Source organism: Eumetopias jubatus, unplaced genomic scaffold, assembly GCF_037043125.1.
Source record: "Eumetopias jubatus isolate StellerSeaLion01/CBP00866 unplaced genomic scaffold, mEumJub1_p1.0 scaffold_14, whole genome shotgun sequence".
NCBI classification, from domain to species: Eukaryota; Metazoa; Chordata; class Mammalia; order Carnivora; family Otariidae; genus Eumetopias; species Eumetopias jubatus.
The window spans coordinates 37,098,748-37,107,110 of NW_028274820.1; positions in this window are offsets into that span (position 1 = coordinate 37,098,748).

An 8,363-nucleotide genomic window follows, 5' to 3' on the forward strand; every position below is an offset into this window, starting at 1 on the left:
GTGCCCCAGCCAGCTCTGCTTTTGATAGAGATTACATTGAATCTATGGATCAGTTTGGGGAGTATTGCCATCTTAACAACATTAAGTCTTACAATCCATGAACATAGATGCCTTTCCATTTATTTAGGTCTTCTTTAATTTCTTTGAGTGATGTAAAGTGTTCTGTTTTCAAGCCTTCCACTTCTTTTGTTAAATGTATTTATAAGTGTTTTATTTTTTTTGATGTTATACATGGTGTTATACATGGGATAATTTTCTTAATTGCATTTTCAGATTGTTCACTATAACTGTATAGAAATACAGTTACGGGCGCCTGGGTGGCTCAGTTGGTTAAGCGACTGCCTTAGGCTCAGGTCATGATCCTGGAATCCCGGGATCGAGTCCCACATCAGGCTCCCTGCTCAGCGGGAGTCTGCTTCTCCCTCTGACCCTCTTCCCTCTCGTGCTCTCTATCTTTCATTCTCTCCCTCTCAAATAAATAAATAAAATCTTTAAAAAAAATAGAAATACAGTTACTTTTTGTAAATTGATCTTGTATCCTCCTAGCTTGCTGAACTCATTTACTAGTTCTAATAGGTTTTTAATAGTTCTTCAAGATTTTCTGTATATAAGATTATGTCATCTGCAAATGTAGTTTTATTTTTTCCTTTTCAGTATGATTTCTTTTATTCTTTTTCTTGCCTAATTGCCATGGCTTGAAACTCCAGCACAGTGTTGAATAGAAGTGGTAAGAACAGACATCCTTATCTTGTTCCTGAAACTAAGAGGAAAACATTCAGTGTTTCACCACTAAGTATGATACTAGCTGTGAGGTTTTTTGTAGATACCCTTTTTCAGATTGAGTTAGTTCCCTTCTAGTCTTAGTTTGCTGAGTGTTTTTATCTTGCAGGAGTATTGCATTTTTTTCAAATGCCTTTTCTGTGTCTCCACAAGAAACCTTGTGGTTTTTGTCCTTATTAATATGTCGTATTACATTGATTGATTTTCATTTGTTGAACCAACCTTGCATTCCTGGAATAAATCCCACCTGGCCATGGTATATAATTCTGTTTGTATGTTGCTGGACTTGGTTTACTTGTATTTTGATGAGGATCTCTGCATCTATATTTGTAAGGAATATTGATCTGCCCTTTCTTGGGATGTCTTTGTTTGGTTTTGTTATCAAGATAATACTGGCCTCAGGGTGCCTGGGTGGCTCAGTCGTTAAGTGTCTGCCTTCGGCTCAGGTCATGATCCCAGGGTCCTGGGATCAAGCCCCACATCGGGCTCCCTGCTCCGCAGGAAGCCTGCTTCTCCCTCTCCCACTCCCCCTGCTTGTGTTCCCTCTCTCACTGTGTCTCTCTCTGTCAAATAAATAAATAAAATATTTAAATATATATATATATATATAATATTGGCCTCATAGAGGATATTTGGATCTAATAATTTGACCTGCTGTTTTTTGTTTTGATTGTTGTAGGCTGTCTATGCTGAGGATCAGCCTGAGGTTTAAACTTAATGTCTTTTCTGAGCCTTTCCCTGGGCATATATGCTCACTTTCTAAATTTCCTAGTATATGCAGTTGTTTGTTTTTAACGTCTGGCTCCCAAAAGAGGAAAAAGAAAAAAATGAAGGGAGGAGGGAAGTGTACCAGGCCTTTAAATCCCAGTGAAGTCATTTCAGCCAGAGGGGGAGGGACTTGTAACAATTGGGGGAGGTGCAACAATGGCCATCCATTTTCTGTCTGCCTCTCTCTGTTTAAAAGCAGCAAGCCAGGGTGCCTGGGTATCTCAGTTGGTTCAACGTCTGACTCTTGGTTTCAGCTTGGGTCCTGATCTCAGGGTCGTGAGCTAGAGCCCCATGTCAGGCTCCAGGAGCCTGCTTAAGATTACCACTCTCGGGTGCCTGGGTGGCTCAGTCGTTAAGCGTCTGCCTTCAGCTCAGGTCATGATCCCAGGGTCCTGGGATCGAGTCCTGCATCGGGCTCCCTGCTCCTTGGGAGCCTGCTTCTCCCTCTGCCTCTCTCTCTCCCTCTCTCTCTCCGTCTCTCATGAATAAATAAATAAAAAAATCTTAAAAAAAAAAATTATCACTCTCCCTCTCCCCCTCCCCTGCTCTCTCTCTTAAAAAAGAAAAAAAAAAGCAGAAATCAGCAAGAAGAGCTCAGATATCTGACATTTGAAGGACAGGGTCCTTTTACTGCCCCCTGGCTCCTTCAGGTTTTATGCAGGCTGCTCCAGGAGCATGTGCACAACTGCCTGTCAGGGCATTGGGATGGGGAATGGTAAATACATGGGTTACTTTATTTTATTTTTATTTTTATTTCAGTATAGTTAACATAGAAGATTATATTAGTTAAGTACAACATAGTGATTCAACAATTCTATATATTATTCAGTGCTCATTAAGATAAGTATACTGTTAATCCCCTTCATCTATTTCACCCATTCCCCCCACCCACCTCCCTTCTGGTAACCACCAGTTTGTTTTCTATAGTTAAGAGTCTGTTTTTTGGTTTGTCCCTTTTTTTCTCTTCAGTTGTTTCTTAAATTCCACATATGAGTAAAATCATATGGTATTTGTCTTTCTCTAACAGACTTATTTCTCTTAGCATTATAACCTCTAGATCCGTCCTTGTTGTTTTAAATGGCAGGATTTCATTCTTTTTTATTGCTGAGTAAAATTCCATTATAGATAGATAGGTATAGAGATACACACATACATATATACCACTTCATCTGTTCATCTATTTTTTTTAATATTTTATTTATTTATTTGAGAGAGAGAATGAGACAGAGAGAGTACATGAGAGGGGGGAAGGTCAGAGGGAGAGGCAGACTCCCTGCTGAGCTGGGAGCCCGATGCGGGCCTCGATCCCGGGACTCCAGGATCATGACCTGAGCCGAAGGCAGTTGCTTAACCAACTGAGCCACCCAGGCGCCCATCTGTTCATCTATTGATGGACACTTGTGCTGCTTCCACAATTTGGCTATTGTAAATAATGCTTCCATAAACATGGGGCACATATATCCTTTCAAGTTAGTGTTTTTGTATTTTTGGGGTAAAAACCCAGTAGTGCAATTATTGGATTGAATTACTGGATCATATGGTAATTCTATTTTCAATTTTTTAAGGAATCCTGTTTTCTACAGTGACTCTACCAGTTGGCGTTCCCACCAAAAGTACATGAGGGTTCCTTTTGCTCCATATCCTTGCCAACACTTGTTGTTTCTTGTGTTTTTTATTTTAGCTATTCTGACAGGTGTGAAGTGATATCTCATTGTGGTTTTGATTTGCGTTTCCCTGATGAATAGTGATGTTGAGCACCACTTCATGTGTCTGTTGGCTATCTGTATGTCTTTGGAAAAATGTGTGTTCATGTCTTCTGCCCCTTTTTTAATTGGATTGTTTGTTTTGCTGTTGAGTTGTATAAGTTCTTTATAGATTTTGGATACTAAACTTTTATTGAATATGTCATTTGCAAATATCTTCTCCCATTCAGTAGGTTGTCTTTTAGTTTTGTTGATTATTTCCTTCACTGTGCAGAAACTTTTTTTTTTAAAGATTTTATTTATTTATTTGACAGAGACACAGCGAGAGAGGGAACACAAGCAGGAGGAGTGGAGAGGGAGAAGCAGGCGTCCCGCTGAGCAGGGAGCCCTATGCAGGACTCGATCCCAGGACCCTGGGATCATGACCTGAGCCTAAGGCAGACGCTTAACGACTGAGCCACCCAGGCGCCCCTGTGCAGAAACTTTTTATTTTGATGTGGTTCCATTAGTTTATTTTTGCTTTCATTTCCCTTGCCTCAGGAGACATATCTCGAAAAATGTTGCTATGGCCAATGTCAGAGAAGTTACCACCTGTGCTCTCAGATTTTTATGATTTCAAGTCTCACATTTAGGTCTTTAAGCCATATTGAGTTTATTTTTGTGTATGGTGTAAGAAAGTGATCCAATTTCATTCTTTTTCATCTAGCTGTCCAGTTTTCCAACACCATTTGTTGAAGAGACTGTCTTTTTCCCATTAGATATTGCCTCCTTTGTCAAAGGTTAATTGACCATATAATTATGGGTTTATATCTGGGCTCTCTATTCTGCTCTGATAATCTATCTGTCTGTTTTTTTGCCTCTACCATACTATTTTGATTACTACAGCTTTGTAGTATATCTTGAAATCTGGGATTGGGACACCTCCAGTTTTGTTTATCTTTTTTGAGATCGTTTTGGCTACTTAGGGTCTTTTATGGTTCTATACAAATCTTAGGTTTGTTCTAGTTCTGTGAAAAATGCTGTTGGTACTTTGATAGGGATTGCATTAAATCTGCAGATTACTTTGGGTAATATAGACATTTTAACAATATTGCTTCTTCAAATCCATGATCATGGAATATCTTTCCATTTGTTTGTGTGATCTTCAGTTTCTTTCAACATTGTTTTACAGTTGGTCTTTTCACCTCCTTGGTTAATTTTATTCCTAGGTATTTTATTATTTTTGGTACAATTGTAGATGGGATCATTTTCTTTTGAGGGGATTGTTTTCTTAATTTCTCTTTCTACTGATTCATTATTAGTGTATACGAATGCAAAGGATTTCTGTATGTTGATTTTGTGTCCTGCAACTTAATTCATTTATCAGTTCTAGTAGTTTTTTGGTGGAGTCTTTAGGATTTTCTATATATAGTATCATGTCATCTGCAAATAGTGAAAGTTTTACTTCTTCCTTACTAATCTGGATGCCCTTTATTTCTTTTTCTTGTCGAATTGCTGTGGCTAGGACTTCCTAGTACTATGTTGAATAAAAGTGATGAGAGGACATTCTTGCCTTGTTTCTTATCTTAGGGGAAAAGCTCTCAGTTTTTCACCATTGAGTGTGATGTTAGCTATGGATTTTTCTTATATGGCCTTTATTATGTGGAGGTATGTTTTCTCTAAACCTACTTTGGTAAAGGTTTTTATCATGAATGGATGTCGCACCTTATCACATGGTTTTTCTGCATCTACTGAAATGATCATATGATTTTATTCTTTCTTGATGTGATGTATCACATTGATTGATTTAATACTCTGGTTTCTCTTCAGATTGTATAAATCTTTTGCCTTTTATATTGATCAATTTACAAATATTGAATCACCCTCACATCCCAGGAATAAATCCCCCTTGATTGTGGTGAATGTGTTATCGGATTTGATTTGCTAGGGATTTTTGCATCTATGTTCATCAGAAATATTGGCCTATAGTTTTGTTTTTTTGAAGTGTCTTTATCTGGTTTTGGTATCAGGGTAATGCTGGCCTCAATACATAGCTTAGTATTATTATAAATTTGGTTTGTAACTCTACTTTTTGTTTTCTACATGATTTAAGAGATTAATACATTTAAAAAAATTAGTCTAAAAGCTAGTATTATTGTAACTTTGGTTTGTAACTCTACATTCTGTTTTCTAGATTAATGCTTTAAAAGAATTATTAGTTTATGTTTTGGGGCACATATTGTGTAAATGTGTAATTTTGTGACATAACAGCCAAAAGGGGCAGGGACAGAGCTCTAAAGGAGCAGAGTTTTTGCATGTTATTGAACTTAAGCTGGTATAAATGGAAATTAGAGTGTTACAACTTTAGCATGTTAAATGTAATCCCCATAGTAACCATAAAGAAAAAAATAGCTATGGAACACGAAAGTAAATAAAGGAAATTTAAACATTTCACTGCAAAAAAAATCAGCTAAACACAAAAGAAGACTGTAAGGCAGGAAATGAGGGTCAGAAATGCTCTATAGCATATAGATAACAAATAGCAAAATGATAGAAGTTAAATCTCCCATCAGTGATTATTTTAACTGTAAATGAATAAGCCTATCACAAAAACATAAATACTTTGTGATTCCACTTATATGAAGTACTTGGTGTAATCAGAATTATAGAGACAGAAAGAACAGTGGATGTCAGGGGCTAGGGGGAAGGAGGAATGGGGAGTATTATTTAATGAGTATAGAGTTTCAGTTTTATAAAATGAAAGTCATGGAGATGATAGTGATGATCGCACAACATTGTTCAGCATATTTAACACCATTGCATTGTATACTTAAAAGTGGTTGAGATAGTAAATTTTGCTATGTGTACTTGCCCAACATTCTTAGACTACAGTTGACCTTTGAATAACATGGGTTTGAACTGCATGGGTCTACTTATATGTGGATTTTTTTTTATAAATACAGTATAGTACTGAAAATGTATTTTTTCTTCCTTATGATTTTCTTAATAACATTTTCTTTTCTCCTAGCTTACTTTATTGTAAGAATACAGTATATAATACATATAACATACAAAATATGCATTAATCGACTATGTTATTGGTAAGGCTTCTGCTCAACAGTAGGCTATTAGTAGTTAAGTTATATACAAAAAGTTATATACGATTTTCAACTGCACAGAGGGTGAGCACCCTAACCTTGCATTGTTCAAGGGTCGACTGCACTTAATTACTATATTTCATAATGGGATATTAATGGATGGAATAGCTACCCAAATAAAACTATGAAGACCATATAGGAAAATGTGGAAATATGATAAAATTTTAATATATATTAATAGTTGCTAATTATAAAAACATATGTGCTAAACACTGTTTTGATTTTTTTGCATTTAATATGTTATATACAGTAAATCCTCATTATAGCACAACACCTTAGGAATTTTTTTTTATCAGAAGGGAAAAATCAAGGCACAGATTAAGTGACTTTCACAAGACCAAGTAGCTAATTAGGGGCAGAGCCAGGATGCAAAATTGTTTGGTTCCAAAGCCCAGCATATTTACTGCACTGCTATTATAAAAAACAAACTATGTGCGTATGGTTATAAACACCAAGGTAAAAGATAATTTGCAAACATTAAATTGGCTGTGTTAAGAGATTAGGATTATGTGACTTCTTTTTTACTCTTTTTGTAACAAATACTCACTGGGAAAAAGGTGGAAAGTACAAATAAGCAAAAAATTAAATAAATAAAAGTTGTGTTATCTCAGTCCCCCCAGATTTAATCACTATTATGTTGTTTCCTGTTTAAAAATTTATTTTAGGGTGGCTGGGTGGCTCAGTTGGTTGGGCGACTGCCTTCGGCTCAGGTCATGATCCTGGAGTCCCGGGATCGAGTCCCGCATCAGGCTCCCCACTTGGCAGGAAGCCTGCTTCTCCCTCTCCCGCTCCCCCCTCTTGTGCATGCTCTCTCTCTCATTCTCTCTCTCAAATAAATAAATAAAATCTAAAATAAATAAATAAATAAATAAAAACTTATTTTACTGTTGTTTCACCATGTTTTCAAATTAAAATATAATAGTGGTATAGTATACATGATAATAATCCAAGGTACACTGTGGAAAATTCAGCTACGATTTCCTCGCAGGGCATAATAGTCATAAAGATTAACAGGGCTTAAAATGTTTAAATGTTAAATGGAACTCTATTAATAGCTGCTATTGATTAAGTATCTTCCATATACTAAACACTTTTGGTGACTTATATAGAAAATTCAGCCTTCTCTCAGTTTTTCTAATTCTTCCTTTAACTCTACCAATAAGGAGGAATGCTAATATAAAATAACAAAACACCCCCAAACCTCAAACCCTCACTAAGAGTTTATTTCTCATTTATTCAGCAGTGCAAAATAGCTATGCCTAGTTAAGGGGCTGTTTTCTGAGTTGAGACTCAAGGAGAGAGACTCCCTAGTTTTGTGGGTCTACCATGCCCAGGACCTCTGGCCAGACAGGAAATGGAATGTCTGTTTAGGAGCTAGGTCTGAAAGCAACTTACATCATTTCTGCCTACATTTCATTCAGAGAAGTCAATCACAGGAGCCCTATATAATCACAAGGGAAGCTTGGAAATGTAGTCTGGTAGGATGCCAAGAAGGAAAAGAAAATGGGGTTTGTTGTAGAGGTATCAGTAGCAGTTACCACATATGCCCTAATGTGGCCTGGGGTGAGTGGATGGATTATGCTATGTTCTAGGCTTTAGGATGAACAATTTCCTTTTGCTGGTATTTAAATTTGTCTTTCTTTATCATCAGCATTGTGAAAATAAGGTTAGGGATAAAAAGATACTCACCTGTTCTGATTATAATCCACTAAGATATATCAGTACAAAGCAAACTAATTGGACTTCCTTTCTGAATACCATATACAAAGAAAAAAATAAACTCTCAGGCACCTGGGTGGCTCAGATGGTTAAGCGTCTGCCTTCGGCTCAGGTCGTGATCCCAGGGTCCTGGGATCGAGTCCCGCATCGGGCTCCCTGCTCCTTGGGAGACTGCTTCTCCCTCTGCCTCTCTCTCTCTCTCTCTCTCTCTCTCTCTCTCTCTGTCTCTCATGAATAAATTAAAAAAAAAATCTTT